The 25149-nt window shown below is 32.5% G+C and overlaps 1 long non-coding RNA gene across 1 annotated transcript; it reads right to left on the bottom strand.

Moving 5' to 3' along the window:
• Positions 1–1908: 1908 nt before the first annotated feature.
• On the bottom strand, positions 1909–23923 carry LOC146993245 (uncharacterized). Its single transcript, XR_015038547.1, has 2 exons — positions 23638–23923; positions 1909–2060 (listed from the first exon to the last, which is right to left on the bottom strand). It is a non-coding gene; the product is annotated as an uncharacterized LOC146993245 (long non-coding RNA).
• Between the last annotated feature and the right edge of the window lie 1226 nt (positions 23924–25149).

The following is a 25149-nucleotide window of genomic DNA, read 5'->3' as shown; positions in this document are numbered from 1 at the left end:
ACTTTCCTTGATCAAAAACTTGAATAAGTTAACTTATATTATACTGTTACATACTTATATACTTATTACATACTGTTATACTTATATTTATACTGTTACATTATTACTTTGAAATGACAAACCATCTCTAGGTAATACATAATCTGTCAAACGACATTTTTTTCAGTTTGCCTACAAATAGCAATGGGCAATCAAAAAGTATCAAAAGGTAAAGGAAAAGAGCAACTAAAGTTATTTTTAGCAAGTCAACTTGACAAAGAGAGAACTGCGCTGGCTTACGAATAATCAGAACAGAAGTTCAAACCAGGTCTAATGCAGAATGCAAAATAGATATGTCTAACTAAACTTTTGCTCGGAAGCAATCGCAGATGGCAAAAATTAACCCCGGCAAGCTAAATTGCCACAATAGGGAAGCTAACACAATATAAAAGCCAGCCTATGCTGCCAAGCACTCTGTTGTTGGAACTCGGAGCATGTTTATGCTTTAGCTAATTTGCATTCTAACGGGAGCAAACGTAGAAGCTATAGGAAAGCTAAATTTATGAGAACTCATAATGTAAAACCTGGCATATTTATGCTATTTTAATGTCTGAAAACTTATATGTGATGTCGTAAATGCAAAATCCTTTGTTGCCTAAGGGCTAATCATATCGGGTCTCGCTAAAACAATTTCTAGTGTTTAATTTCTAGTTCAATTTCAAAATGTAAATAATGAAAATATTGAGGAATGGCTGTAGAAATGTAGAAGAGATGAAGGCTATACGAATTGTTTAAACTGAGGTATTCTAAGTATGGTTTTAAGGTATTTCTCTCGCCTTCCTAGCGTGCCTTCGTGGTGTAGTGGTTCTGCACGCTGGGCCGGTATTCCAGAGGTCCGTGGTTCGATTACCGGCGTTCAATTACCGGTTCCATTACTCATTTTTCATCTCTCCGGCTTTTCCAATTAACCTAACGTCTCTATATTGAGCTTCAAAAGCAGCCAAAATATGAAACAAGATAAACGAAAAAACGTTCAAAAACCAAAATGCGCTTAAGAATAATAGCTTAAATCTAGTATCATTGTTGAATATCGATGGAACAAAATTTAACTAGAAAAGTTTGTGAAAACTGTATATATTTAAAATTATTCTGCAATCTGCTTATATAAATTAATATGAGAAGTAGATCCATTTCTTTATCAGATTACTATCCTCTCGCATACGCATCTGAAATTTTCAAGCTTCTAACTACTTTCTGCATTTGATGAGGTCCTGAGGATTAAGTGAACTTCCTTGAATTATTTAACGAAAAACACTTTATCGCCTGATCTCTTATTTGTACAGATATGACTTAAGATGTGTGTTAGATCATATCAAATAATGATTATATCCCAAGAACACGATTATTTTTTGTAAGCTGTGCAAAAGAAACTGAAAAGGTGGATTTTAATGTCTGTTTTGATTATTATACGACCCCTGTCTTCGTTTTGCTTATAATCTTGACATCCAAGGCGTGTCGGACTTCAACAGAACGCTTTCAAAATGAGAGTGCGAGCCGCAATCACGAATGTTATTGTTTTGTTTTCTTTCCCAATTGTCTAGAAAGTCAAAACACGGCTTGACTTGCTTAATTCAAGAGTCAAGTTAAAGCAAATTCCGTTCATACTTTTTATCAGTATAATAGCGCTCTAAGAATATAAAGATGATGTTTTGATGTAACTTCAAAGAAGAATTGCTCAGTTAAGTTCCAACGGCGTCATTTTTTTAACGTTTTTGTGTCTTCTAGAAGTTTTATATTAGTTTTCTTAAGCATTCTAAAAACAATTTTATTTTGTTCAAATACATTTTAAATGTATTACGTAATCGCATTTATTATTAATGTCGTACTATATATTATAGCTTACTTATTCATAATATTAGAACAAAATACTCATGTCCTGAATTTTTTAAAGCAGATTTGAATACTTATAATATTTTTAAATAGGATCTACAGCAAAGTAAATGCTCTAGAGCAGGCATGTCAAATACACGGGCCATGGATTCCTACAGCCTTTGATTCCTTTTCTGCGGTCCTCGGTTACCCTGAAAAAATAACAAAAAATAGGTTATTTTAATATATTAATAAAAATTTAAATTCCACCAAATATCAAGGTATACATAAAAACTACGAAGGGTTCTTGAGACATTCTCTCTGAATTGACGTTAATAATATACTAGCCCATTTATATCATATGAAATTATGCACATATTATGTGATACAGTCAGTTGTTAAATAACTTACAAATTACTTTATGATGCGACTACTATATGAGAACAGATTGCAATGTTACAGTTGAAAAATTAATACATGTACAAATTTATATTGAGTTAATATTAAGGCATGAAACGATGTTTATAATACGAGTAATTACATCTTAAAAAAGAAAAAAATATATAAACAATATAACATATGCAGATTGTTATGCGACTAGACTACATGCGCAATAGTTATGTTATACCAGAGGTACGGATATATTGGACAATTTGTGCGACCTATATGACATATGAAGAGTACGGGCTAAATGATATAATACAGTACAAGTTACAATATTACGCATAGATTGATTATAATAACGCTTTTCAAGTAAACTACAACATAGTATACATAAGTACATATCTGGATTAGTATATTACTGATATTCTGGAGTAAGTACATTCAAGGGTATAGTGTACATACTGACATTCAAAACACTATATACAAGTTAGATGACACAATACAGTTACCATACGAAATACGAATTAGAAGATTACTGAACGATTAATTACTACATATCAATAGTATAAACAGTGCATTTCAGTAGCAAGTGCATTTCAGTAGTAAATACATTTTTATAGTAAAGTGCGCGAAATATCCTCTGGAGTGAGTACAAATCAATGCTATAGAGTGCGACACATACCCTTATACAGACTATTACATACGAGCTTCTATATATATATATAAATAGCGGCCATATTAGTCATAAAGTTACAGGTAGATTAATTATACAATGTTATGCTAATAAGAGGTGTCACAATACAATATGCAATATGGGTAGACAAAGTGCTAAAATCATTACAGGACCTACTATTGTCATTTCAAGTGAATGGGAAGAAGGATATAAAATTCGTGCCAATACTATGTAAGACTATGAGGATAAAAATCAGATAAGATGCTATATATAATATATACAATATACATGTAGAATTTGACTTGATTCACAGCATGAGAGCACGAAGTAATATTTAAATGGTTTATTTAATAGAAAGAAATAAAAGTAAATAAAAAAAGTATATAAAGATGAAGTTAACGGTATGCAGGATTAACATAATGATGCACCAACAGTCCTTTTATAAACTCTTGAAGACGTGTGAGCCGTCTGCTCACGTCTGCCCTCCACTCTCGACCAGGTCTCAGCGCTGTCTGGGATGATTCTTACTGCGCTGGGTGATGCTATACTGATGACGTCATAATCCTGGTATTCTAATTCAGCATTGGACGTTGATGACTCCCACAGCTTCGGCCAGCCTGAAGAGGCATCGTCCTCGATGTCTGTTGAATGGACATCACTATCATGTACCTGCAAAGAGAAATAAAAAAAAAAGAAAAAAGAAAAAAAAGAGTATCAGGTCCTTAGGCTTTGAGCTGATACAAACATCAAATCAATTTGACCATGGCTTCATATGGTCAGCCGCAGTAGATGTCAAATTTGGTCCTTCATGGCATCCTACTTTCTCGACTTCATATCTGTCATTTGATCGAACAGCTATGATTTTATACGGTCCATGAAACTTAGGTCGTAGTTTCAAACCAGTCCCATATTGAGTTCTCTGAATGGCTACCAAGTCGCCAATCTTGTATAGTTTCGGTGTCTTACGTTTCTTGTTGAATTGTTTACGATTCTCTTCTTGTATCTTCAAAATGTTGTTTTTCGCATCTTCTCTCATTTCATCACGTTCTTGCATCAATTGTTTTAGATATTCTTCATTCAATATCTCACTAATTCTCAAATCTTCTTTGTTCTTCATTTTCGTGCCTATGAGAAGCTCAAACGGTGAATATTTCGTACTTCTCGTAGTCGTACTGTTGATTATCCTCTGGACAGCTGAAATATACTTAAACCATTTCGTTGAATCTTCATGTGATAATTTTGACAAAACAGGAATCAAAATTCTATGAATTCGCTCAATTTGTCCGTTACCTCTTGGAATACCGGTAGTAATTTTGACATGTTCTATTCCTTCTTCAGTACAATAAGCTGAAAATTCTTTCGATGTAAAGGCACTACCTCGATCTGAAATGATTCTGATTGGATTTCCAAATACAGTCTGTTGTTGCTTCAATTTTGAAATAATTTCTTGTGTAGTTGGTGATTTCACTGGATAGAACCAAGTAAATTTCGTAAAAGCGTCGACAACAGTTAGAATGTGTTGGTATCTCTTGTTCGTCGATGGAAGAGGTCCAATAAAGTCGATATGATACGTACTCAAAGGAACGTTTTCTTTTGGTACAGGATGAAGAAATCCTTCTGCTTTTCCTTGCTTCTTGTTGTATAGTATACATTCTATACAGTTAGCAATTACTTTTTCAACTTTACATTTCAGTCTGGGAATATAGAATTCTTGCTCTACAGCATTCACAGTTTTATCTACAGCAAAGTGACCTTTTTTATGTACCCTCTGCATGATTTCGTTCTGTAAGGATTCTGGCACTACTAGAAGATCTTTACCATTTTCAAATTTGTACAAAATATCATTTCTCACGAAGAATCCATTTTCTTCTCCCTTCTCAACTAAATTCTTGATTAATTTCACATGTTCATCTTCATTCTGTTGTTGTACTAACCGAATCTTCTCAGTTACATCGGATGTGTATGATGTTAAAATTAAAGCATTTCTACTTAAAGCATCAGCATGTTTCATTTGGCTTCCTGAACGATGTACAATTTCGTAATCGAATTCTTCAATAAACATTGCCCATCTTGCAATTTTAGGAGTTAAATCTTTCTTATCTAAAGTTTTCTGAAAAGCGCTACAATCAGTTACAATTTTGAATTTAGTCCCTAACAAATAGTTTCGAAATTTCTTCAGAGCTTCTATTACTGCAAGGGCTTCTAATTCGTAACTACAGAGTTTCTCTTGCTGCGGTGAAGTCTTCTTACTCATATACTGGATTGGGTGATAATTACCATCATCAGACAATTGGAGTAATACCGCACCAAAGCCTTGACTACTAGCATCAGTATGAAGTTCTAATGGATATCCTTGCCTAAATATGTGTAGAACAGGTGCCTGAGAGAGAATTTCTTTTAATCTGCAAAAAGCTTCCTGTTGTTCGGAATCGAACTTAAAACCAATACCTTTTCCAAATAAGTCACTAAGAGGTTTAGCTATTTTAGCATACTGAGGAATGAATTTACGAAAATATCCCGTTAGTCCTAAAAAGCTTTGTAGTTGTTTACAGTTACGCGGTTGTGGAAAGTTTCGAACAGCAACAGTTTTGGAAGGTGATGGTCGAATAGTTCCGTTTTCAATTACATGTCCCAAAAATTCAATTTTACGTTTTAAGAATTGGCACTTTTTGAAATTTATTTGTAATCCATACTCCGAAGCAGTTTTGAATACTCTTTCTAATTTGTCTAAACATTCAACTTCATCATTAGCCGGTATGACTATATCATCCATATAAATAATTAGTACACCTTCATTTAACAAGTCACGAAATACTGAATAAATGTACCTTTGAAAAACATTTGGACTAATACATAAACCAAAAGGAGCTTTAAGAAATTCGTAGATACCATTATGTGTTACAAACGCGGTATATTTGGTGCAATTTTCGTCTATGTCTACATGGAAAAAGCCATTTCTCAAATCTAGTGTCGTGAAGACTTTTGACTGTTCTAAGCGATCAAGTACTTCCGAAATTAAAGGCAGTGGAAATTTGTCTTTAATAATCTTCTTATTCAATTTCCGATAATCTATACATAAACGTTTCGAATTATTACGCTTGTTACACAAAACAATAGGCGCCGAATAATTAGAATTGCTAGGCTTTATTATGCCCTCTTTCAACCATTCCTTAATTTGATCGTCAACAATTTTTTGTTCCGCGAAAGACATGTATCTTCTATTTTGACAGACAGGAATATCATCGCATAAATTTATTTGCATCTTGAAGTCAGATTGTCTATTTTTCCGTGGTTGGTACGAATTAATTAAATTACACAGTCTTTCTTTATTTTCTGCATTCGAAATATGCGATAAATCAATCTCGTTGACAGAAATAGCATTCACCAGATGTGAAAGGTAATTAAACGTCGAGCTACTTCCGCTTTCGGGACTTTTGTTTACATTAACAGAGACGCCAGACGATCGCGAAGGATCATAAGCATTCTTCAATGAGATAGCAGTATTCAAATTTCCCATAACGCAACGCACGTTAGAATTTCGAGATGACTCAGCAGTTATCAAGTTTACATTACTTTTATTCCGATGAGAAATTATTTGAAGGCCATTCTCGGTAAAAGAGAAGTTAAACTGACTCAATACATCCAAACCTAATACAATTTGATTACATAATGACTTAACAACATAAATTTTCGTACGCAGTGAAAAACTATCAATTGAAATATCAGAAATAAAAAAGCCGATAGGGTACGTTTGTTTTGATTCAATTCCGTTTAATGTGATATCACTACAATTTAAATTAGGAGAACCAATCTGCTTGTGTAACTCTACGCTGCATATCGTTACATCTGAACCAGTGTCAACTAAACTATCAACTAAATGATTATTTATTTCTACAGTCTTCCTAATTCTATCCTTGTCACAAATTCGTTGTAATAAAGCTGCTTGATGTGTCTCGGGGGTCTGCTCTGGACAGTTCGTTGAATAATGCCCGAACTTCTTACATTTTATACATTTTACACCCTTCGATTTGTTTACACAATGCTTAGAATAATGCCCAAATTCCTGGCAATTAAAACATTTGACCTTATTAACGTTAGATTGATTTCGGTTTGATGACGAAAGCTTACTTCTATCTTTAACTTGAGTGTCTACTTTCGGTTTCGGATTTTTAAACTTATCATTGGCCGATCTCATTTTATCATAAATTTTAAGCCTTTGTTTAAATTCAGTTATTGTTTCACAACCATACAGTATAGTTTTCCTAACCACCGAATCGGGAATACCATCAATAACATATTTAATTAATGAAGCATCTTCAATGTTACCTCGCGAACACATTTCTTTCATTTTCAAAAAATACTCATCTAAAGATTCATTAGGCATTAATTTACGTTTACATAACATTTCATGCAACTCAGCAGAATTAAAAGCTTTACCATATTCAGATTTCAAAAGCTTTTTTAACTTACACCAGTCATTAACTTTAGGTTCACTCTGAATAAATAGTTTCGCTTTACCTATTAATGATTTTTAGCAAAAACTAATTTATGCAAATCACTCAATTTTAAAGAATTTATAACATCTTCAAATTCATCAATCCATTTATCAACATTTTCATATGCATTACCAGAAAAAGGATTAACAATACTTTCAATATCAGAAAAACTAAGATGAGGTTTAAAATGATCTTGAATTGGAAGCTGCATACTGTTGTTTACTTGAGACTCATTAAAACCAGGATTGTCTCTTTGATTATCATCAAGCATTACTTCAGAAATTTTATTAGTAGTTTCATCTTCAATATCACTATTTTCTTCATGCAAAATATTTTCAAATAATACAGATAAATCACATAGGTAAGAGACAATTCGGGTTACGACTTCCGTCTTTAAACCTTCTGAATTTATGCATAGTACATTGCAAATTTTAATTAACTCATTCAAAGTAAAACTATTCTGCACTGTATCTATTTTCTTATTAAATTCTTCAGAATCTGGTTTAAATATAAAGCCAGAAAATTCACGTAATCTTTTCCGGTTATTTCGATCTCCATCAGTATTAAAAATAAGCTTATGCAAACTTTTGATTTCAGAACTTTTACGGTTCTTTAAAGCTGCTTCCAATTCTGGAATTTCTACTAACTTCATATTGGAAAGAAAGTTTTGTACTCACCCGACAGATGATCGTCGTCAATTGGGTAATCCACACTTTATACGAGTAATCCAATAAATCGAATAACTTGTGACAACAGTTCACTCAGTTCACAGTTCAAAGCACAGTTCTAGTACTCGCACATTTTGGAATTCGAGGCCGCACGGTTGGTCGCCATATTTTTTTGTAGAATTTGACTTGATTCACAGCATGAGAGCACGAAGTAATATTTAAATGGTTTATTTAATAGAAAGAAATAAAAGTAAATAAAAAAAAGTATATAAAGATGAAGTTAACGGTATGCAGGATTAACATAATGATGCACCAACAGTCCTTTTATAAACTCTTGAAGACGTGTGAGCCGTCTGCTCACGTCTGCCCTCCACTCTCGACCAGGTCTCAGCGCTGTCTGGGATGATTCTTACTGCGCTGGGTGATGCTATACTGATGACGTCATAATCCTGGTATTCTAATTCAGCATTGGACGTTGATGACTCCCACATACATAAGTACATATCTGGATTAGTATGTTACTGATATTTTGGAGTAAGTACATTCAAGGTACTGGATGTTGCATAAACAAATTTTGTTGCGGTAGTAGAGTATTGGTATTTTACATAATATGATAAATGTTAAAAATAAATTCATGCATAATGATATAAATATATCTTGCATATAATGCCATAGATAGTGAAAACGGGTGTGTAATATTCAGACACTATAACAGGTCATACATATCATAGAATACAATTCTGTGGCAAGATAACATAAAAAAGATATAGATAAGCATGACCACCCTGGATTGCGCTACACGAAGCAACACGTCTAGGTACAGATTCAATGAGACTACGAATGGTGTTCTTCAGGAAAGGCTGTCCGTTCTATGTCAAACATTTGCACAATTCATCTTCTGAACGCGGCAATGGCAGGGTCTGCAAAAGGCATCTGATCGCATACCGAATGTGTTCGATTGGTGAGAGATCAGAAGAGAACGGTAGCCAGGGAAACATCTGTATACCTTGCAGAGTACGTTGGCTGATGCGAGCAGTGTGTGGTCAGCCGTTATCCTGCTGATAAAAGTCACTGGGCACTCCCGGAAGGTAGGGGAGTGTCACCAGCCAAAGCACACCATCATAGTGTCATGAATATAAACTAGAGGTGTCCTGGAATCGTATGCAATTGCGCGCCAAACCATAATGTTGTTTCATGGCGGAGCGTTCACCATTTGCTGCCGATTGGACTGTCTCCACATCGACGTCACACTCGTACGAAACGACTATCATAAGAGAAACAGAAGCGTGACTTATCTGAGAACACGACCCAGTGCCATTCCGTCGTCCACTGCGCTCGAGCTCGACACCATTGTAGACGTTGGCGTCTATGATTTGGGGTCACTAGCAGTCTTCTTAACGGATGCCACGAGTGCAGTTCACTAGCCACCAATTGACGGCAAATGGTTCTGGTCGATATGGGAACATCCAGGGTGTCTTGAACATGCTGCAGATTGGAGGTAGAACTGGCTTGCGGATGCACCAGCGCTTGTCGGCGGATGCTCTTTCCACGCTTTGTGACGTCATTCCGGCGTGCACCGGCACCCTCCCCATACTTGCCACATTTCCTTGTTCCAACCATCTTCGTCACAGACAGTGCACTGTGGACGCCAAGTGTGTGTCAGCTGAGATTTGCCGTATGCACCAACCTGCCCTTCTCAGTCCGATCCCCATGCCTCTCCTAATATCATCTGTCTGCTGAAACTGCCGCCGTTGACGACGGCCTGACATTCTTTGATATTACACGTGTCCTCTGATACAAGAATAAATTTTTTACGATGATTTCCCTAGCAGAAATAATGGCACGAAAACTGCTGAACATTCGGCAGGTTCCTTCTTCATCGTGTGCTGGAGAGCTGCACATTTCACATCATTTGCATAACTCGGTGATGTGCGTCTACCGTGAAATTTTCAAAATGTTCGAGACACTCCTTCTTAGTGTTGCATTTTCAATGTCGGGTAGTGTATAATTAATACTCAGTAAGTAATAATGCAAATGCAAAGTACATATGCAAGCGACTTTATAATATGATTAGACACTTATTCTAAAGTCTCTCTGCATAATTCCACTATAAAGCATATGCAGATATGAAAACAAAAGTATTAATAAGCGAATTCTTTAAAGAAATATAAGTAAAAATAAATAATTATATTTTATATAATCATAATAACATTTTACAGAAAATAATAGAGCTTTAGAGCAAAATACTTATTTTTATACGATTATGGGAAGTGCCCGAGGGCTATCTGCCTAAGGGAAGGAATGTCTTCGCGGAAGATTTTCCCGGGCGCTGAATTTCGCACTTTCGTCTAGCTTCCATTCTTTAGTGACTTTACCGCCCTTCCAATGGTGGGTGGGAAAATACGGAAAAAATAGAATGAAGATTTCAGTTAAAATTATAAAAGTCTGTATTAATATAATACGTAACTTATATTCATTTTCAAACTGCATAAGAATGTAGGCACAAAAAATAAGCTCAGTGCAAATGTAAATAATATTATAAGAAATATTTTCAATTATTTTAATTTTGAAAAATAGATATTTTTATATTGAAACAGTAAGGGATAAAATAACCGATATTATCTCTGATTTTTTTAAAAAAAACAACTGACCTATTTAGGTGTAAATGTTGAAGGCAAATATTTACAAAGTACTGAAAAATAATTAAAGTCGTTTGCCTTTAAACAGTTATTTGAAGAAGCAATTTAATTATTCATATCAGAAAAGTAATAAAAATGTTTTTAATTTTGTCCCATCAACACAATCTGTTCTGCTTTAATGATAAACAATGCGGAATTGGAAATTAATTTTACGTTTAACCACTAATGTCTCTAGATTTTATAAACATTTTACTCGAAAAATCTGTCTAATTTGGAAGAGCATTCTTTAGAAGGATTGTTAAAAAACTTTTCATCTGCTAATGAATTATTTCTATTAAAATTCATAGAAAATTAATTACAGCTCAAGCAATTAGTACTTTTAAAAGCTTTTAATAACGTGCATTTAAGTAGTAAAATGTGACAGATTTTAATGTCTGTTTCCTAATTCATATTCCATTTTGATAATAGCAATTTCAGTTTATGTAAAAAATTCAGAAACTAAAAATACATTTATTTCCAGGTTATCAAACTACAGTGCAAGCAGATTCATTAGAAAATGATGTAGACTGCAATTCAGTTATTATTCTTCGATGAAAGGTATAAGAATAACTTTCCTATAAATTAGAAGAACCTTGTCATTTTCAGATTTGAATGATTCATTTCGAAATATTTATTTCTTTTCTGCCATTTAAACGTATTTTCGCATTTCTTACATAGTATATATGAAAAGGTTCCATGTGGATTTGCGATTGCGTTGAAAGCATTCTTAGGAATATAGTAATTTACAAAGCTTAACGTAAACAGAGAAGTTCACAATTATTTAGTGCATAATTCAAAATTCACGAACGATAAGTTTAATTCTGTTATAAAATGTGTCTAGAATTTGGTTAAATTTCTATCAGAAAAAGTGCATTTTTTTCTATCCAATTTTTAAAAAAAATTATTTTTTAAGGCCATCTGGAGTTGCTTTCGTGCAAAATTTTAAATAAGCGCATCAGGTGCATACTTTAATATGAGAGAGATCCCTCATTCTAATAGTATTCTATGTCCAGAAAATAGATTAGAACTCCGACGCGAACTTTGTAAGGACGAAACGAGATTAATTAGGGAAATGCAACTATCGTCAATTAAAGAGAGACCGACCACACATCTGTATGACAGACATGCAGACAGGTCTCTCCCACTAAACATCGCCCGTCAAGCCGCACACATTAATAATGAAATCTTGATAAGGTTGCATGCCGCAACAGTAGGAAAGAAATGCCTTCTTTACCGCCCTCGAATAAAGGGCAGTATGTTAGCTTCCCTAATGGACATTAAAATTTATTCCGAATCCTTCAGTAATGTATTTGGAATTTCGAGGTGTCTACCCTCAAGCTCAATGTGTAATGTAGTTTGAAAAAGGCCATCACAATATATTTAAAACGAAATCACAGTTTTCATCATATGTATGCATGCTAAATATGCTAAATGGACTGAAAAGGTAATTAATTTATACCTCTTCATTCTGTGTTACAAAATGTACTTACTATGAGGCATATCTGAATACCATGCTGATATATATATGGGTGCCTGTGAGTGTGTTTGTTTACACATGAAAATAAAAATGTAAATGAGAAACTAAATTACTACGAGATTTGGAAGTTGCAGCTCGAAAAGAATAAAATTTATTAAATAAATGCTAAATGGTGTAGTTTTTCGTATCATTTCCAGATCTGGCTTTAATTTATTAGTTATGAGACGAAAGAACAATGACAGAAAAATTAATAGAAATGATTAACAAAATGTAATTAATATCATGTAAAAAAGAGTCAAAACGCAATAATGATAGAAAAATCTCGGAAAATGCGCTGCAAACATAAAATCAGGCATTTTCCCCAGGAAAGCAAGGAATGAAATCAATTCTGTTTGCTGATTTTCGCAAATAATTTTAATCGGATATAACCTTCAAGCCTTTAATTCTGTTAACTCCACCAGTATACCTCTGACTGTAAAGGACAAGCTTCACCAAATCCTAACTTTTTACCATCGCATAATTTAAAGCAATTAACATACCATTGAATAGTTTGAAATTTAAGCTAATATTTAATCTAATCAGCGTGTTGGCCTGTGTGCCCTGATTTCAGCTTAACACTCATACAGATATTCACAGTTAACTGAAAATTTTATTAGTGACTGATACGAAAGTGTCTCAGTCACTATGCCTTTTTATTACGTTACATGTATGTTTGTACCTTGATTCATATTAATGAATAAAACTTCTCGATTCGGAAGAAAAACGTTGCGTGCATTTTATACAAGATGCACTTTTTTCTGAAAAATATTATTTACTTAAATTTCCTACAAGAACTGTCGCTTTTTAAGACTTAAGTTTTAAACTGAAAGTTATATTATTCTGAAAATGTTTTCAGGAAATATTTGTAGAAAAGATATAATGTAATTTAGATATAAGAAAATCAAAACTCTCTTAGATGAGGTATTTTCAGATGTGAAGTACATTTTATTCAGCTGATTAATTATTCTCCAAATCTCTTACATGCAGTACCTGTTTGTCACGCTCAAGTCTATGAAAAATGAGTTTGAGTTTTAAAGTTACGTCATGAGAGCAACAGTAAAACCTTAATCAAGATATATTGTAAAATGTGACAAGAATATATGTAATAGAGTTTTTTTGGCTATATACAGTTGTAAGAAAAGTTTGAAGATTGTTAAAAATATAACATTAAAGTATTCTGCTTTAAGTATTTAAAAAAAGACAAAAAAGAGTAATGACATAAGATAAATATTCTTCATCTCGAGCAATATCTTATATAAATATTTTACTCTTATTCTTCTACCTTTCCTACAGCTTTGGAATAACGTCTTTAATTTTAGAAATAATTGAAAGAGATATGCAAACGTATTATTCGCATTTAATTTTGGTATACTCTTTGAAGCAAAAATGCCTAGTTTAGTGATTTTCTAACCATATGTCACAGTACTACAGTACGAAGAGAAACGTCTATACATCTCTTATGCGAAAATGGAAAACATGAAAAGAAAAGGGAAAATATTAAAAATGAAAGCGTAATGACATTATTGGATACCAAAAAATTTAAAATACCAGTCTCCATTTCAAATTCGAAATTTTTAATTTTTACGATGGTACAAGCCCAATTTCTACCAGTTTACCATAAAAACTATAATTTTCTACATTTACAGATGTCGAACGAAGATGTTCACGAATGAGTTTTAGTCTTGAATAATGTAACAAATGTTCGAAAGAGAGCAAATTATTAGCTAAAAGTGATGCAAATATTTCATGAATAATGGAAGTTAATGAACTAAGCGTAAAATGCTTTTGCATTTTTTACGATTCAGTCTTTCTCGATAAGATAAGAGCTTCAAGAAATGAGAAGGAAAACTAAACTCTTTGTATGACAGGTTAACACCTGCAACACAAATATCATCTGCAAAAGAAAGTTAAGCGTAATTAAAAAAGCTTTAAATAATTTTTTCAGCATCTTTCATTAATGTAGTATATATTGAATTTAATGACAGCAGGAAAACTAATAACTCACAAAGTAATGACACATTTATGCGCAAAGTGTGCTCTGAATATTAAAAGGCTAATGATATTCTGACAACATTGGAATTTTGCTGGAGCTATAATAAATTCGTTTTTATCATTTCACTGAAAATTCGGCGTCTGATATTTTTACCCTTTGCAAATTATATATAGAAAGACATAGCTAAAACCATTTGAATAAATCATTTCAAAGAAAATTTATGAAAATGAAAATACAGCTTAGGGAAAAAGTAATAACTCATGTCTAAGAAGACAACTCTGATTTGGACTGTTTCTGCTTGTTATTGACTTATTAATTTTTCGTTCTACTATTCGGGTGATGAGTTCCTATAAAATCAATAAAATAGAAAAATGATAAAAATGATTTAACCTTTTTTAATTCTTTTGTTTTTATAACCTGGAACAGAATGTACTGGTGAAATTTTTAAATTATGCATGAAACCTCAGCTATGGGACCAAAAAATTAATATTTTCAGAATTTAAATTAAAATCACTTTGGTTTCTAAGCAAATACTTTCTGAATTTCGGAAATAAAACGATTTGTTGTACCTTTTGTACTTAATTATATTATACTTGTTTTCCCCCTATAATTTTCTTCATACTAAAGCGGTTCTTGCTTCACTCATACAAGAATTTCCGTAGATAGTTCCTCTAATTCCGTACAGTGGTGCACTATTTTTTTGTGCCAAAGTAACTACATTCCTGAATCTTGCCTTTTCTACTTGAAAACCTTTCACCATAGGGACATTAATTTCGTTTCTTAATTGTTGCTTAATCATTTAAAACGGGATACCACTTCATGGCCTTTTAAATAGCACAACAAACAGTCTTAAGGAAAGTAGGACGGAAAAGAAAGTATTGGTCTGAACAAGTTATGAAGCACGTATAAGGCTTTAAAACTTAACGAGCTCAGAAAATTTGAAAACCATGACAGAATTTAAGATGTCTGGAAACACTTTTGATGATTTTGTTTTTTCTGATGTTAGATTGACTGCTTGTCTTGTCAAATCTAATCTTAAAAAATTTTGTGTTGCAAGATAAGCATATAGAGAACGCAAGAATAAGCCAAGAGCATATAACTTTTAATTTATATTAACTTAGGACATAACAACAAAGATGGTTTCTACATCTGACGATGAACGATTAGCACGTACACGTATAGCCATCGAGAACGTTTATGCACACCATTTCTTGAGTCACATATAAACAGATAGTAACATTGACCCCGTTGAATTTTTCTGTATTGCTTCTTCATAGGAGACAAGTCTACGAAAAAGAATTTGATAGAGGAACATACTGCTTACTTCAGAACGGGCACTTCAATGGCATTGTTACCTCCTATTTGCAAGCGTAACTCATGTCGTCTTCACCATATACCATCACCTTCACCACCTGTGTAGTTTAAATCAGCCTTCATTCGAGTGTTTTTCACGGAGCGAAACCTAAACAGAAATGAAGTGGGGAAAACATTATGCGAGTTACTCTTTTTTCTGCAGCTGTTATTTCTATGGTTGAGTCAAATCGGGAGGCAGAAAGTAACCCTGAAGTTCCTATTTTAAAGTAAAGGACTGACTATAATGGCTTCCGTTGGCAGGCATTTGGCATAAAAAAAGATTTAGTACATATCCGGTCACTGATTGATAGTATCTTCGCACTCCATTCGGCTTCTACTGCCGCTAGTGTCTTCTACCGTTATAACTACGTCAGAATTTCGCATCCGCATATAGCCGTACTTCCACTGGGTATTATATAAATGTTTAGTCTTTCTTTTCTCAGTACTGCGCAGAAATAAAGGGAATGCAAATTTACGACCAAAAGAAATCAGTTTTGGATATGAAATTAAACATATTGTATAAACTGATTACAGGGATAAACTAAAAAAAAAAAAACATTATAAATGCAAATACTGTTGCATTTTAAGATGCTTTGAGACATTATGCCACAAAAACTGGGAGAACAGAAGTTAAAAATAAATCCTTTATGACAGTTTCAGAGAAGTAAATGAAACTACGTGCGGAGCTCAGAGGAGATAAAATATTTGTTTTGCCACGGTAGCTCCAAAATCCCACTTAACGAAGAAAAATATATTATTACATACATTTCCAAAGATTACAAAATAATCTACTACACAAAATCAGCAACGTAGGAGTTCGAAAATCTCAACCGAATTGCTAATTCGCTCACTGAGTTATCTCAGAATACAAGTACCGAGAATTTTATTCTGAACTTGAAAGGTGCTTATGTTAAATTAACCAGTTATTATGATTTCGAATTTTACTTTAACTTTTTCTCTCCGTATTCCTCATCATAAAACAAATTATTGCTTAGTGTATTTAAGTTAGGAGCTTTTGGATCTGTGAGAGACAGAGTTTCTGGCACTCGCGCTGTAGTTTCTGCGAGTTCTTTCTAAATGTAATTATCTTTGCTTCTAAATGCTTTGCATTCTTTCGCAGCCGATACTTACTTATCGGTAAATTATTTGAGCTAGCCTAGAGCTTATATTTGACTCTGTAATCTTATATTACTTATCAACATTTAAATGTCTGTATTGCTTAATTTACATCGCACCAGTTAGCTGTTCATGTGTAGTACGAGTTGTGCCTGTTTTACTAAAAGTTCAGTTTAATAGAAAGGTTACTTAAAAACCTTCGCAAGTTTTTGTCGTACTATTTCAGACATAGCCCAACCTCACTACTTGTCTAGTAGGGTTGCAGGACTTAAAATTCAAGGATCCAGCTAAATAGGAACCCTGTAAACCCACTGCTTGACTTCTAATGAGTTTACTTTGAGTCTGTGCTGATTTGTTATTGTATCGCAGCAAATAAAATCAGTAAAATGTTTGTAATAAATTCCCTCAGTACATTTAAACCCTCGCAAAATTAACTATTCCAAAGTAATACCAAATTCAAGATATTTTGTCAGATGCCATTAATTTTGTAAAAATTCGTCCAGATTGATAGATGTTAAATGGTGGTGTCTTAAGATTCTTCTCGAACTGTTGACACACTCCCAATTACTAACTACTTATAATCTAAGATACATAGTTTGATTCCTAAAAAAATTCAATTATTCCATAAAACGTGAAACCCAAACTGAAAATTTCAATAATTATGCACAAAAAATGGCTGAGAAATAAGTAATAAATAAAAAGAAAAGAAAACCGTAACGCAAAATAGATGAGACGGATATGCAATAAAATACGAAAAAATAAACATACATGAATTCACAGCGTACACGCAGTTTGTGTTCACTGTTGTGATAAATAAGTCAGACTCTGCTGGAAATCTTACTTTTTTGCATTAAATTTATTGCCACCTCTGAGAAGGAAAAATTGCACGCACAAATTTAAACACATTAAGAAGGATAAAGACCATTTTATATTCTTTAATATTTCTGCGAGAATTCTAATATTACTACTAGTGGTGTAACTGAAAATATTTTAAGAATATGTCTTTTCAAACTATAATTTTTATTAAAGCCGAAATGAAACATAAACTCTACTGGCATGAAGAGCTCCTAATAACAGCTACTGAAATCTTAAATTTCCTTTAGGTTCATTGCCCATGCCAAACAAATTTTTCAGCTGTAATTACTAAGCACGCAAACCAACAAAATGAGTAACAATTCAAATGCAATTTAACACTGATACCAAACAAAAAAATTGTCAAACAATCTCTGAAAAATGTCTCTCGTTACTCCATAATTTAAAGGAAATTTAAAATAATAATTTATTTAAGATTAGATATAGGCTCTAATAATGTTAATTTAATATTAGCTTAGTTAAGTACAGATATTTGTGGATAAGATGCATTGAATGGAAATAATAATATACTAGACGATAAACGTTCATGGAAAGTATAAAAGTATACATATATAAGGAGCACCTTAAATCGTGCTTCAGAAAATTATTTAGTTAATGGTAAAGTAATAATAATAACAGTTTTGAGTAAATCGGAATACGAAATTAAATTTCTTTATAAATAATGTTCTGTATTCAAAACGCACTTAATATTTCTCATTTTTCCAAATTTCATATCTCCAAAAGAATTTGTTTTATCATTTCATTTTCATTATTATTTGCTTTTCGGAAACATAATAAGAAATTTATACGCAGTCGAGTATTTAATGTAAATACAATGCAAAGTAATGTAAATAAAAGTTCAAAGATAACTATGAGATTGCATATCGCTGAGAAATACCGTGAAATGAAATCTAAGCTGAAGGTATAAACTAAATTTGAAAACAGAGATTAAATTAAAATTTATAAACTATTAAAAAATATGGTTTCAGCGATAATACCCGGCGTTGAAAATGATTTGTTTAAAATCAAATAAAGGGAGCAGGGAATCTGGATTCTGTCAGTAAGAGTTCGAATGCAATTGTATACATTCCGCATTAAATCAGAGAAAACTTTACAATTTATCGGCTTTAGTAATATGTCAATGACGGTTTCGCTCTAATGAAATAATTAAATTTTCTTTTCTTGAATTAAGGTATGTTTCCGATGAGACCCTAAGAATATTTTCTTTAACTTAACTAATCATTTTCAGATACTTAACTTAAATATTTAATTATGCTTTCAGTCTTCCATTTTATTTTCCTGTTCTGCAACTCACGGCGAAAAATTATTAATTAGCTGCAGCAAAATATGAAACAGTACACCTAAATTCTTCCAGAAATAAGGAGTTCATAATAGATAGAAAACGTAAAGACAGACGAATAAATAAAGAAATTTAAAACTTTATGGTCGACTGAGGTACATCAGCTTCTAATATTAATGTATTCTTCTCTTTACCCGTCTGCAAAGACTTAATCAATGGATTTTCAGAAAACATTTAGTCATGAAAATTACTTGGCTTAACTATGTATCGGACAGCAGAATTATACTAGAAGATTTCTTTCCCAAACAAATATTTTTTTTCGTGTTTTAAACAAAAGCTTTTATTTCATTTAATTTAATATAAATTAAAATTTTTCTTGTTTGTGTGTGTGTATGTGTGTGTATTATATTAATATGCTAATACGTCTGCTATTCATGAGCTTAGTTCCCAGTAATAAGACTGCTGCATGAGTTGAAGTAGTAACTAATAGGCTTATAACCTAAAAAACCAAAGCAGCTAAAATTCATATCACAACCTGAAACTTAAATTGGAAAAGGGAAGGGAATAATAAAGAGATATTGTGAAAAATAATGCCATAACAAATTATGTTGCTGCTTGAAATAACTTAGAAATCTACTTGTTAGAAAAATGCACGACCATTTTTTTTCACGAACAACTTCCAACTAGGAGCTTCCAACATACTTGCATTAGACAACAGCTTCCAACATACTTGTGGTAGACATTTAAAAAAGAAATGTGAAGATGCCCAGTGAGTGAAGAGAGTGCACGGATCTTTAAAAAAAATAGCAGAAAACCGAGGCTAAATTTTTACAATAGTCATATTTCTTTCATTTTACGAATATTGCTTACATATCACTTACGTATATGTGATAGTATTCATAAAATTCCCCTTACATATGTAAATAATATGAAATGAAGATATGAAAACAACGGCTCTTACAGACAAGATAAACAGCTATAAATAATCCAAGCATAAAAAGAGAAAGAATAAAAAGAGAAATTCCCCTTACATATGTAAATAATATGAAATGAAGATATGAAAACAACGGCTCTTACAGACAAGATAAACAGCTATAAATAATCCAAGCATAAAAAGAGAAAGAAACGCAAAATTTTCCGCAATACACGAGGAAAATCACTGATCACAAATGTCGTCTGCACAGCCGTAACTATCGAGCAGAGCATTCGATAGTGTAAGATAAGCAAACAGACTAGATCCTTCTGTCTTACAACTGCGCATAACGTTCTATTTATGGAGTTGCTCAAGCTTTTTGAAAAGTTGAGAAAAAATCGGTCTTAGCTTTTTGAAAACAAGTTTTCCGGAAGCTACAAAAAAGTCGTCTAATTTGCATGAAATTACCAAATATCACCACCATCACGACAGAGATTCTCGACAAGACGAAGTAGCAGAGTTTCTACTCAGAGTTAAAATTCTACAAAATAACTCATGAACGAAGAATATAAAACAACAAAGATGGGCATTGAATAAACATAAAATTCTCCTACAGAAACTGTTAACTGAATAAAAACGAGAAAAATAAACAGATAGAATATAAAAAGTACATTAAAACGAAATTCCAAATAAACAAATGCACATATTACATGATTTGCAGCAAAATGTTTGAAATTCATATCTCGTCAAAGGGTACCATTAACTGAGGTTACTGCACAAAGCTACTAACTCGAAATCTTCAAATGGAACTCCGTTGCCATTTACTCCTTTTTAATTGCGTTTTGAATATTTAATGTTTCTTAATTTTGAAAAGAAAACTATTGATGAAAAATATTTTTAAGATGATAATATAATAAAACTTTAATTTTTTCCCCAAAAATATGATCATGTACGTTGAATAAACGACAGATTATCACAATTTAAATTTTTATTCATAATAGGCACTTTTATCGATGCTACAAATTCTTTTAATATTAAGTTCTTCTGTTCTTTGTAAAGAACATTTATCGTGAAAGCATTTCAATGGATGTATATGAAAATATGTGACCGTTTTTCGAAATTTTTTTTGAAAAAATTAATGGTACTTCTTTTTTATACCTATCCCGGAGACGGAATCGCCAATCAGCCGAGATATCTGGCCACGTGATCTTATATTAGCACCGGCTGCTTGTTTTTGTACCTCGCTAAACAAGCCTACATTAGCATTATGCTGCATTTTTGCTCTCGCCTCGAGTTCTTATATTATTCATTTTTGTTAAGGTTTATGATTTCGCATTGTTTATTTAAAAATATATTCATTGCATTTTTGTGAATATGAAGTTAATATTCTTTAATTTACCAAGTAATGAGATGTATGCCGTATCATTTTTTTTTTTCAAGAAAGAGATCTTTTACCTGACAAACGAGTATGTGAAAATAACCACATTGAAGGTACAATGTTAAAAATTGCCAAGAAGAAGGCTTTCCGAGTTAGAAGTTGGTTCATAGGTTCCAGATTCCCATTCGTCACTGCTTTTAAATTTATGTATTCATGGGCAGAGGAGATGACGTGCATGAAATGGTGTAACAAACTTAATATATGTGAAGGTGCTGCAGTTGACTGGAAGAATTATATGCGATAAAATAATAACAATAAAGATAAGGATAAAGATTCTTAAAAATATTCTTAGGAAACGAATTGTGAGCATTATTGTTATTATTATATATTGCGCTGTTTATTTTTACATTTACGCTTTACGAGCTAGGCGAAATTATAGCTCAGATCTTAGCGCAAATCTAAAATCGCCAAATATGGTTGAGGACCGTTAAAACAAAGAAGTACCAAAATAATTTTTAATATTTTTTTCCGTACTTATTATACTTGGTTAGAGTAGACTGAAGGGTATCCCTTGCATTATCGCGAAGTTGTTGTTGCATTTATCGCCAAGTTGTTTTGCTTATCGCCAAGTTGTTTCATTTATGGTAACTTGAGTAGCTGAATGTTATGGAAACCCTATTATGACGTAATCGGTTACATTATTCCAGGCAATTTTGAATCATGGGATGTTTTGCAGTGTGTGTTGGTTAGGAAGTACTTTGTTTGTTTTGTTGTTTAGACGGTAGAATTGCTGAATGTAGTAAGATTAATTTGAAGTTTCTGTACGATTTGGAGAGAAAGGGGAAAAGAGCATGGTTGATCTTTACATTATGGTAACTTGGCGTTTTTTTGCGAAAATTTGGCGACCAACTCTCCGACAGCAACCCTCTATTTTTTTTTCCCGCCGCCATTTTGTCTTCACGAAGTAAAGACATGTTTCTTTTCTTTTTATCTACTGAACACTTCTTCCAACAATCTACTAGCCGAATTACACTTATGCTAGAAATTTTATCTAACAAAACTGCTTAATCATGACAAATATTCACTGCAAAATTGGGAAAAAGTGCACAATACCATACTCCTTACGCGTTTTTCAAAATAACACATACACATAAACCACGTACACGCCGACTTATTTTTACTTAAAAAAACATCCCAGAATTACACAAAAATGGCATTGCGCACACTCTTCACTATATCCATGTACACTGCTTTTTTCTCATAAATTAGAAAAATTTCACGAAAATACATGACAATTTTCTGAATCTTTAAACCCGGTAAAAAGAGCATATATGAAATTACCTGATCGCGAAAAAGTTTATACCCTTTCCAAATATGAACATTTCCACATATAAAATAAATAAAATATCCAAAAACTTTTACCTCTAAATCATCTATTATATTATACACGTCACCAACGAATTCATACCGCAAGCATTACAAATACTTTTCCATGCACGTTTACTTCAACTTAAACGTATACCAAATTCCTACAAACATACAATTCACAAAATAACTATCATTTAATTAAAATATCACTAAACCATCTACACGTCGACTTATTTTTACTTAAAAAAACATCCCAGAATTGCACAAAAATGGCATTGCGCACACTATTCACAATATCCATGTACACTGCTTTTTTCTCATAAATTAGAAAAATTTCACGAAAATACATGACAATTTTCTGAATCTTTAAACCCGGTAAAAAGAGCATATATGAAATTACCTGATCGCGAAAAAGTTTATACCTTTTCCAAATATGAACATTTCCACATATAAAATAAATAAAATATCCAAAAACTTTTACCTCTAAATCATCTATTATATTATACACGTCACCAACGAATTCATACCGCAAGCATTACAAATACTTTTCCATGCACGTTTACTTCAACTTAAACGTATACCAAATTCCTACAAACATACAATTCACAAAATAACTATCATTTAATTAAATATCACTAAACCATCTACACGTCGACTTATTTTTACTTAAAAAAACATCCCAGAATTGCACAAAAATGGCATTGCGCACACTATTCACTATATCCATGTACACTGCTTTTTTCTCATAAATTAGAAAAATTTCACGAAAATGCATAACAATTTTCTGAATCTTTAAACCCGGTAAAAAGAACATATATGAAATTACCTGATCGCGAAAAAGTACATACCCTTTCCCAATATGAACATTTCCCCGTATAAAATAAATAAAATATCCAAAATCTTTTACCTCTACATTATCTATTATATTACAAACGTCACTAACTAATTCATACCTTTACTTCATTACAAATGGTTACAAATACTTAGTGTCAAATTTTAAATTATTTCCATGCACGTTTACGCAAATTACTTTACTTCCAACTTACATTTAGAACAATGCATAAAAATAATATCCTCAAATAATTAAAAATACTAACTTACCTATTCTTCTTCAGAATCTTGATTACGTGTCCGATAAACTTTTCTTATTTCTGTTTCAGGATCTTTAAAATCATACTTATAGTTCACACCAAGGTACCAGGTAAAATAAATAACTTAATAAAACATCTTTACTTCTATCTCGCACAACCTTAAAGAAACACTTATTACCCTTTTTAATCCCACTAAATACCCATTTCGAATTCCCTTTAGTTAGGGCCATGGGATCCAAAAATTAACGAACACTGTTTCACACAACACAGACTAAAGGCAAATACAAAATTTCCAGATTTTTTCCCGATTTCCCCCCTTTTCCGATTAAAGAACCGTAATTCGTCCATTAATATCACATGACATATCACATGATCTCTCGTTTCCCTCACACAAAATAATGCGTAATCGGAACTGATTACTGCTCACATTATTACCAAAGTCCCAGGTAGTAACCTTCATCGCCTCCAAAATGTCGCCAAACTACCAGTTACCATATTGTAAAGATCAGCCAAGAGCGTTAATTGACTGGTGTGTAAATGAAGGTTTACTTAACAGCCATTATAAGTGTCCTATTCGTAGAAAGGAAATGCGTATGGTCAAACGTCGGACGATAACGGCGCTTATTAGGATATTTTTTTGATCTTATTTTGTGAATTTATGTGGCGCCTCCGATATACGGATTCGAGTTCAGATAATTGTAGGAAGTTTTTTTATGCTGTTAAGGAATTTTGTGTGCCACAGACTGAAGACGAAGAAATTTCTAAATAAGGTAAGTAGATATTTGCTTTGTCTAGTGCTTAAATGCGTAAGAGGATTTTCCTTTTTTATGTTATTTTGTTGTATGGTTTAAATGTAGTTTATTGAGATTATGTATTTTTTTGTTGGCTGCTCCTTTGACTTTTAAGTGAATATAATTACATCTGTACATTGACAAAGTCAAGGGAGTGCGCAAAGCCTAGTTTCTGCAATTATCTGATGTTTGTCACAACAACATGAAACAAAATTCTATTTTGTGAATTCAGTGGAAGTTTTCTGCATTCAGTGAATTCAGTGGAATTTATTTAGACGCTATCGTGATTTTGGGGAAAGGAACAAATAAAGAGAGTTGCCTGCAGAAAAGCGATTTGCATAGGTTATTTCCATGTTACTCCTCAATTAAGCGTAAATGGAAGCCAGATGGGCGGGAATATAAAATCTTGGTAAGTTTAGCACTAAAGTAATTATAAATACTTAGACAGTTCTTTAAGAAATCATCCTCAAAAAACAGATAGCCTTTAGACAGCCTTAGTAAAGTTTCTAGATAGCTATCTAATATTCTATAGTATTCTATTCTTGTCTTAATTTGAATTTTGAGAAAATAATATGAGTAGAATCTGAAACTATCACATAAAATTAAAGAATGTATTTCCGTTTCTTGTTTTCCACACGAATAATCTTTATCTTTCTATATATTATATTAAGTCATTATATTTTACAAAATAAGTTTTAATTAAAGCGATATGTCGAGAACTGATGTTACTT

Source organism: Stegodyphus dumicola, chromosome X1, assembly GCF_044657685.1.
Source record: "Stegodyphus dumicola isolate Sdum_Otavi_A_Nest chromosome X1, ASM4465768v1".
NCBI lineage: Eukaryota > Metazoa > Arthropoda > Arachnida > Araneae > Eresidae > Stegodyphus > Stegodyphus dumicola.
This window is presented reverse-complemented; position numbering and strand designations above follow the sequence as displayed.